The following is a 9,269-nucleotide window of genomic DNA, read 5'->3' as shown; positions in this document are numbered from 1 at the left end:
GCTGCTGTAGGGTGTGCCTCTCCTCACTATCCAGTTCATCCCTCTCTGGGCAGCTGGACTCATGACCTTCCTCCAGCGTTTGTGCTTATTCGGTTGTTTTGGGCACTGCGAAGAACTCGCCAAGACAACCGAAGAAGTGTGTTCTTGCTACTTCTGCATTCTAACAGAGAGATCAACCCATGGGAGTTAAGTATTTTGGAGGTATTTAAGGTGGCAGCCAATAAAATAGGAAGGTGAACATAATTGCAATTCATCGTTTTTTGTGAATGGGGCGCGTGGTGGGAAACAGGACCCCTCCCATTTCCCAGCACACACCCTGTGGCTGTAGAGAAGTGTGTAAATCTGAAAAGAAGCCACCAACCAAACTGAGGCAGGGGAAGAAAAGTTGCCATCATTTCATGTGCTCCTTTGTGTTTCTGAACTTCCTCTGTGGGCCAAGCATTTTAATCCTGCAAGGGACCCAAAGCAGACAAACCACAGTTCAACTTCCTCTCGGGCAGTCATTGTTTATCACATTCACCAGCACGGTTTCAGTCGCTTGGGTTCTCATCTGGAATCGAACACTGATGGACAGGTTCGAGGTTCTATGCTGAACATTCCCTATCGAGGTCTTTTGCCTGCATCCATCAGTGAGAGTGTCTCTGTAGGATTCAGGAGTAACTTTGTTGGTTGGTGTCTCCTCCCCCTCCCCTCCTCCCTCCCTCCCTCCCCCCTCCCCTCCCCTCCCCTCCCTCCCTCCCTCCCTCCCTCCCCCCTCCCCTCCCTCCTCCTTCTCCTCTTCCCTGAGCCAGGGTTTCTCTGGAACTCACAGATATCCTCCTGCCTCTGTCTCTACCTCCAGAATGCTGGAAGGAGTGTCTTTTAGAGAAGTTTGACCAATGCATTGGCTAAGAGTAAAAAAGGAAGAATGTTGAACGGAAGTTAACAACCAGCAATGTACAGTCTGATTTTGCCTCATCTTAAAAAATAATTTGCACTTCCTCTTATTTTGTTATAAAGCTTAACACTGTGGGCTGGGTCTGAGAGGGCTCCGTGGTTAAGAATGCACACTGCTCCTTTAGAGGACCTGAGTTCTATTTCCCACACCCACAGGCTGCCCACAGCAACCTGTAACTCCAGCTTCAGGGCCATCCATGCCCCCATGGGCACCTGCACACACACATGCCCATACCCACCCACAGACACATACATACATACATTCATATATATATACATGTATATACATAATTAAGAATAAAATAAATCTTATACAAGACATCTTTTAGAACATTTAGTAAAATGAAAACGCATGAAGGAACAAAGTTTATGATTTCTCCATGTTTGTGCAATGCTGGCTTGTCTTCTTGTGAAACTATGACACTGTCACAGTTACTATAACCGATATAAGGTTGTTATAAAGCTTCACACCTTTCTAGCACGATGAAGAAAATAGAATGTCTCTTTACTAGATCACAAATATTTTCAAAAGGACAACTTACAGAAGAAACCTGATATTCTCCTTCAACAGTAATTCTCTTGGGAGACATTGGCTAATGTAACACCTTCAGAGATAACGTGGGTGTTTTCATTTTCAGTTACGTTAGAGAAGCAATTAGTCAATGGATTTCTCAGCCTTATCTTTATGGCTTACCAGTAAGTACAACCGAGGTGAACTCCTTTCCTAAAAGACAAGACGTTTCCCCTTTCAGATTCCTGTAATGACAGTTTAACTTAAGGCGCTTGCTGCCCTGGGGGTTTAACCCAGGGCTTTACACGCGCCAGACAAATGCTCTGCCACTGAGCTGGGCCCTAGCACAGGCCTTTTCTCTTCCCCTTAAGATTCGGCATTCAATCCCTTCTTGCCAGGATATTATTTCTAGGAAAAACGTATAAGGAACCTTGAAGGGTAAATTCTCTTTGCAAGGAGATCCAACGGGCTGCTTTCAGTTTGACCTGTCTGAAGAGATGGAAACAACCCAGGTTCTCTTCCTACACACCCTCGACACGGATCATCCCCCAGGATCCCAAAGTGTGTGGGGATGTCTCCCTCGCCAGCAAGCCAGCAAACAGCTGTACAGCAAATGGCGGCTGAGTGTCTTCTAATACACCTCAGTTTTGACTTTCTTTTTCCCTACCCGGAGATAGTAATTGATCCAAACACTGAGAGGCTCAGATACCAGGAAAAAAAAAAAATACAGGCCTCCAAAATTTCTGATCGTCAGACTTAAATTTGGAGCTCTCATAACCTCTTCCTAGGCTTGATTAATTCGCTTTAAAAGCCCCATAGAGCCCGGGGAAACATTAATATTACTATGCCTACTGGCTTCCCACGGACCTTTAAAGGCAAACAGAGAAGCAGGTAGACAAAGAGATTGCAGGAGCCAGGACTGGGGGAGTCCGCAGATCAGGAGCCTCTGTGCCATGCATTTGGGTGCACTACCCTTTTGCATGAACATGAGTTCTCTCGGATTTCTGCGAGTCTCTGCACCTTCAGCTGTGCAGACTTTCCCGAAGCCTGCCCTTTTGGGTTTTTATGGGAGTCTGTTGCATAAGCAGGACTGAAGCATGGACAGGCATGTAGACGTGTGACTGAACAGAAAGGCATGATCTAATGCTAAAGGACAGAGGGGGAATCCCAGCAAAGCTTGTCTGTTCAGACTCTTCTTGGTGTCTCTGTGCAGTATTCTCCTCTCTCAGGTGTATGACAGAACCCGTCTGAGGGAGTGTGAAAGTATATTCCTATGCCCAGCTCTAAGACTGAAAAACAGGGAGTGATTAGGGATCGTTTCTAATTTGTATGACTGAACTTGGGGAGAAAAGGGAGCGGGCGAATGAAAGCTACGAGAAGGTTAGAAAGGTTTTGCGGAAGCCTGCATCTTAGTCCTAGGGAACCACACCGGCATGACAAGAGATTGGCTTTCTCCTTTATCCCTCTCATGTCTTTTCAACGTTACTTTAGAACCCAAATCAAAAGGGTGAACATCAGGACTATAAGAGTTCCTAGCCAGGAATGAAGACAAACCCCCATATGTGTTCACATCACAGGCCACAGTTCTGGAAATCTACTTACTGATTTCTCCAGAAGCGAAACCAGCATGAGTTGGGTTGAATGCTGTAGGTGACAGAGAATCTTAGGGGGCTGTGTGAACAGCTGCAGAGGACTCTCCCAGATGTGCGGTGCAAAGATGGGGTAGGACTGCGTGTGCACTGATCCGTAAGGCTACAGGAAACAAGACTCTCTCGGGGTCCCTGAATAAGTCTGAGGGGTCCCCATCTCCACAACAGTGGCTCGCTGTCTGTCTTCTGCGCCCGCTGATGCACAGGCCCTTCTCTCCCTCTCAGCACTGCTCTGCTCATTAATTTGTCCCTCTTCTGTATTCTGAAGTCCTCACTCCCCGATTTTTAGCTTTAGCTCCCCACTGTGTGATTGATCTTTTTCCTTCCAATTGTCAACTCAAGTTCTTAAAAGGTGCCAGTCTAGAGTCACCTCTTAAGCTCAGCTGCCCCAGGGTATATGTTCCACGAAGTGGGTCATATAAGAATGGGGTCCAGCCTCTGACACTGCAAAGCCCCTGCCTAACACTTTAGGCACACTAAGCTTTTAGACTGTACTATGTTTAACACACTATTGAAGCAAGACTTGGGCATAATCTTACTGTCTCTTGTCTGTTTGGTTGTTTCATCCAGTAGTTCACTTTGCCATCCCCGCTGACCTGGTGGTACTCACTGTGTAGCCCACAGTGGCTCTGGCTTGTGGAGGTTCTCCTGCCCCTCCCCTTCCTGCTGAGGTAACACGTGTACACCACCATGCCTGGCCTTCCCACGTTTTTCAAAATACAATTCTTTCTTTCCATTTTAAGGTCATGTTATTTTCTTGTTTCCAGGCAACTTTAATGGAAGTACATTTTAGATACCCCTTTTCTTGAAGTTCCTGGGATGTAGTACCACAGGGAAATGTTCAACTGGCCTTCTCAGAGGTCTGCTGTCAGGATGGTAAAGCCATTTAATAGTCTTAACTTGTCCCCACAAACACCGGAGACTGGCAGAGATGGGCAGGAAGGGCCTGGAATATGATGACTTCTGTAAAGTGTAACCCATTTTTCCCCTTTAAAACATTAAAGCATTCCCCCCTTTAAAACAGAATGTTCTTTTAGGCTTCCTCTCCTCTGTTGTTTTGCTACTAAAATATATAAATGGTTCTGTGTAACGGTTAACTTATTATTAGACTCTTATTAAAAATTAATGTGTACAAGTTGCGATGCAAAGTAGAAGCAAACAGAAGTTTGTTCTTTGGTTTGGTTTTGTCTTAGAGGAAGGTGTACATTGATTTTATATGAACTTACGACTGTAGAACAGAAGGAAGGCCGCATACTGTTTCCTGTCTTCCTGGAGGAAGAAAACAAACTTATTTAAAGGACACTCAGACTTCAGTGTCCCTCCAGTCAACCCATCCACACAGTCTGAGTTTAGCATTAGGGAGATGTCCCAGTGTTCCCTTGACCTTGTCCCCGCTCCCCAGTTCTCTGATTGGGTTGGTTGAGCATTAGTATTTTGGGGAAACATCCAAAGTGATTCTAGTGAGTTGACAGAGACCAGAGAAAGAATATTATCTTCCAGAACTCTCGTACTTGTACCCAGGGTACAGTGTCCATAGCTGAGATGCCAGGTTGTGTCTTACTGCAGCCAGCGCCTGCCAGGCTGCGGCCACTCATGCTGCAGCCAGTGCCCTTCAAACACAGCTGTGCTGGCCCCCACGTTTCTTAAGTTTCCCAGGCTTATCACCAGTTTCCTCCTCAGACTCCCTGCCCCCTCCCTGATTCGAATTCCTCCCCCCCCCCGCCTTTTTTTCAAGAACAGTCCAGCTGATAGCTCTTGCACAAGTCTCCCCTCATGTCTTTGACTAGAGGGCTTGCTCCTCTGCTGGCAGCAACGAACTGATTGTGTCATCTCACTGACTGTTGCATCAAGGGTTACCCATTAATTCTTCACCACTGGTATTTGGCTCTCTGCACTGTAGGTTTTTAACATTCAGTTGTATTAAGTGCCTGGACAGTCTAGGAAGCGAAGATCTTCTCCCACCTTCCATCCCTGTTTCTCTGTAGGTGAGGCTCAGGTCTTCAACTATTGGAATTTTGCCCTGGTCCTGTCTTTCTTTCCTGCCACCAGACACCCTGGCTCCTCAAACCCGGGCGTCAGTGACCAGCATGGCCAATGGGTGGTAAAACTGATGGTGTGAGTGTCTTATCCATATCTTGTTTATCTGTTTTATGGCCTCGCTGAGTCTCTGGATTTCCTCTTCTCTCAGGCTTTCACACTTCCACCCCTACTCCCCAACCCCATTCCCCAGGTCTTGTCTCTCTATACCAGGGTAACAGAAATGATCGTGTCAGTTCTGCCACAGACTGGGTTGGTCTGTGAAGATTGCTGTTACAGGGAATAGACTTAACTGTCTCCAGATTACATTGGGGGGTGGGGAGAACAGGGGAGAGATAGGATTTCTCTGTGCAGCCCCAGCTCTGCTGGAACTCACTCTGTAGATTAGACTGGTCTTGAACTCAGAGACCTACCTACCTATCTCTGCCTCCTGAGTGCTGGGATTATCACATGCGCCACTATGCTTGGCCTAGATTCTTACCCTCTAAGCAACATTATATTAGCCACATAATTTAAAACTTCTGTTGGGCTGGACTGGGAAGTGGATTCCTGGAACAGGGCAGGAAGCAAGCTCAAGGCAACCCAGTGAAACTATGTTTCCAAAAGGCCTCAAGCAAATACCCCACCCAGCATTTAACGTAAACCTGAGGTGTCCAACAGGGCTGTTATTAAAATTATATTAAAACCAGAGTTCCTAGGCTGGCATCATGGCTTACTGGTTAAAGGCACTTGCCACGCAAGGCTGAAAACCTGAGTTAGATCTCTGGACTCATATAGAGATGGAAGGAGAGAAACAATTCTACAAAAATGATCTTCACACACATACCACAGCACATGCACACCCATGCACATGTATCACACACACATGCACACATAAACACATACAAATATATACATATACACACATAAACACACAATGCACACACATACATATATACACATACACACATATATACATATACATATATACACATACACAATATACATACATATGCACATATACACATACACACACATATATATACATATACACATACATACACACGTATATATACATATACACATACATACACACATACACACACATATATACAATATACACACATATGTACACACATATACATACACACACCAATAAAGTTTTAAAAATGTAGAAGTTAGATTAGTTCTCCCAGAAATAAGACTCAGACTCAAAATATTTACAAATACCTTGGTCAAATAGCTAGCTTCTTCTCTAACTAGATATAACTTAAATTAACCCATTTATTCTAGTCTACATTCTGCCACGTGGCTGGTTACCTGTACCTGTACCATGTGTCCATCTCATCACATCTTCCCAGGTGAATCTCCCCTTTCTGTGAAAAGACAAATCTGTTTCTTTCCTGTCGCCCCTGCTCCTGGCGTGTGGACTCTGAGACTAATTGTTTATTATTAGATGCCTTGGCCATTAGCGTTGGCTTGTTCTCTGACTAGCTCATAACTTATTTAGCCCATTAGAGCTATCCTGTGTCTCCCTTCCGCATGGTTAGTTACCGCCCCTTCAGTCCAGACCTGCTTCTTTCTTAGCATCTTCCTCCTCGTCTCCCTCGAATCTCTCCTGTTTCCAGAATTCTCTTTCATCCCTCCAGTGCTCCACCTATTTCCTATTTCCTGCCTCAACTCATTGGAGATATATATATATATATATATATATATATATATATATATATATATATGCTTTTTTATTGACAGGTGGTGCCTAGAAGAGATTCTGTCTACAAAGCAAAACAAAACCCAAACCAAACCAAACGAAAACACACCCTACGTTACCCTAATCATACCATATCTCAAGTGCTCAATACCCAAATTTACCATTGTTACCATTTTGGACAGTACAATAGAGAGACTGCCAGCATTGCAGACATCACTGTGAATGGTAAACATCTTTATCAGGCCTTTAGGTTTTTCATAGACCCATCTCAACTTCTGTTGTAGGCTGGTTTGTGACTTCTCATCCTTTACCGTACTCATTCTTGTGCTTCCTGACCACTCTGGGCCCTTTCCTAAGTCTATGACTTGGGGCAGGCTGCTCTCTTTCAGAAATAGCCCTTAACTTAAAACATTTTTGGGGCAGTTACTAAATATTGAACTTGGGGCTTAGCATATACTAGCAGGTGGCTCATGGCCAACGTTTACCTTCTGCCCTTTTTAAAAATAACTTTGATGGGTTCTTACCAAGTTGCCCAGGCTACCGTCAAACTTGTGATCCTTCTGACTCTACTCCTCTGGTAGCTGGGAGCAGAGGCTTGCCCCTTCATCTCAGATGTACCCATCTTCTCAGATAGACTAAGACGTCTTCCCTGTCCAGCACTTGATTTTTCTTGCCTTGTGCTCTTTTTGCCCATTGAACATGGTTGTGTTGGCTTTAAAGCCATTGGTTTTGCAATGAAACCTAGCATGGTTTGGTTGACTCATTGATTTTATATATATTCTTTGGCATGTTTTAAAAACTTGCTTAGTGCTTTGGGAGAAAGTTTGACATCTCTAGCATTCAGTTAGAATCGCTTCCTGTCTTTCAGATTGGAGTTTGCTTTTTCTTTTCTCTTTCTCTTTCTTTCATTTCTTCTAATTCAACCAGAGTTGAGTTGAGAGGGCTGTAATAGGGGGAGCTTGGAACATATGCAGTACTGGTTCACAATATACATAACATTATCTGTAGGATAAGTAGGAGTGGAAGGTGAAAAATGGCTTATGGAAAAAAGCGGAGAAATATATTTTAAAAGATTTATTTTTTCCTTTAGAAACTAAAGTCCTGATGTGGGTGTTGGGAACTGAGCCCCATTCATCTGCAAGATCAACAAGTTCTCTTAAGCTCTGAGACAGTTCCCTCTTTCCCTCTTTGACTATTAAAATTCTTTTAATTTATGTATGTGTGTGTTAGGTGTACGATTGCCCGGATGAGTGCAGGAAGGCAACTGATCCCCTGAGACTGAAGTTATAGAGGTTATGAACTCTAGCACCAGCTTCCACGTGGGTGCAAGAGCAGCAAGTATTTAACCCCTAAGTCGTCTTTTAAACCCCGTATTTGAAAATTTTAAGGCTAAGGTCAAAAGCAATGAACATAAGAAAAGGAAGTATTTTTATCTCTATCTCCAAGCACACACACACATACACACACACCAGAATCTGATCAAATTTTGATATACTTTTTGTGAAATGATTTGAGTTATTGAATATTAGCTTGCTTTTCTTTTTTGATTACGTTTTATAGCATCTGGTAACACTTAAGCTCTAAAGGTCTCCTGAGATCCTGAGACCTTCACAGATCATCTTAGTTCCACCACCACTCAATCTCTCCTGGGCGTTCCCCGACCACGCCCATCGCTCAGACCACGCCCACTCGAATCGCCCCCTCCCCCAGTACCAGTAGCTGCAGATTCTCATTGGTGGAGAAGTTGTTCTGGTCCCACCCTAGGGGTCAGTGATAGGCTGGTGCAGCGTGGGGCGGTGGTGGTTGGCTGCTTGGGGACGGGTCCCTGGTGGTGCCCGTCAGAGAGGCTGGCGGCAGTGGCGGCTGTCCGGGCTGGGTTGTCAGTCAGAGAGAGGAGGGAAGATGGCTCGCCCGGACTCGTGCTGCTAGAAGGAGAGGGGCAGGTGGCTCAGCTGCCGGCGGAGCGCCGTCGCCCGGTCCCCGTAGTCGCTGTGGTCGCCGTGGTCGTGAGGGGAGGCCGCGGTGGGTTCCGGAGCTGCTCTGGTGAGTCCGCCGGGAGCCGCACGCCGGCCCCTGGGGCGCCGAGAGACCGAGAACTTTTGGTCTGGGAGGAGCGGGGGTGAAGCGGTTGCCGGCGGCAGATAGGACTTCGTCCTGGGGCGGCAGCCCGTTTCGTAACGGCTCCGCGCGAGGCGCGGCCTGAGAGCCCGAAGTTGGCCGCAGCCGGCTGGTTGCTGCTGGGACGAGGCTCGGTTCCCGGTTGGGCAGTGAGCTGGGGGCGCCCCAGGGTCGGCCTAGCGCGGAGCCCACCGTAGCCTATGGCCGCTGCCCACCCGTTCGTGCCGCCCAGAGTCCGCCCCGCGGCCCACGCGGGCTCCGCAGACCCCGGTGTTCTTCAGAGCCGTGCTCGCCGGGGTCTTGAGTCCCTTGGGGCGGGGGGTTCAGA

At 46.3% G+C, this 9,269-nt stretch overlaps 1 protein-coding gene across 2 annotated transcripts in view; it reads left to right on the top strand.

Moving 5' to 3' along the window:
• The first annotated feature begins 8,667 nt into the window (after positions 1 to 8,667).
• Fam126a (family with sequence similarity 126 member A) overlaps positions 8,668 to 9,269 on the top strand; it is a 61,085-nt gene continuing 60,483 nt past the window's right edge. For both annotated transcript variants that reach the window (XM_032907108.1, XM_032907109.1), the window contains exon 1: positions 8,668 to 8,866. The gene's annotated coding sequence lies outside the window, so the exon portion shown is untranslated. The remainder of the gene's footprint in view (positions 8,867 to 9,269) is intronic.

Source organism: Rattus rattus, chromosome 6 (assembly GCF_011064425.1).
Source record: "Rattus rattus isolate New Zealand chromosome 6, Rrattus_CSIRO_v1, whole genome shotgun sequence".
Classification (NCBI taxonomy): Eukaryota; Metazoa; Chordata; class Mammalia; order Rodentia; family Muridae; genus Rattus; species Rattus rattus.
Note: the sequence above shows the minus strand (reverse complement) of the source record. Positions and strands in the feature narration are given on the sequence as shown.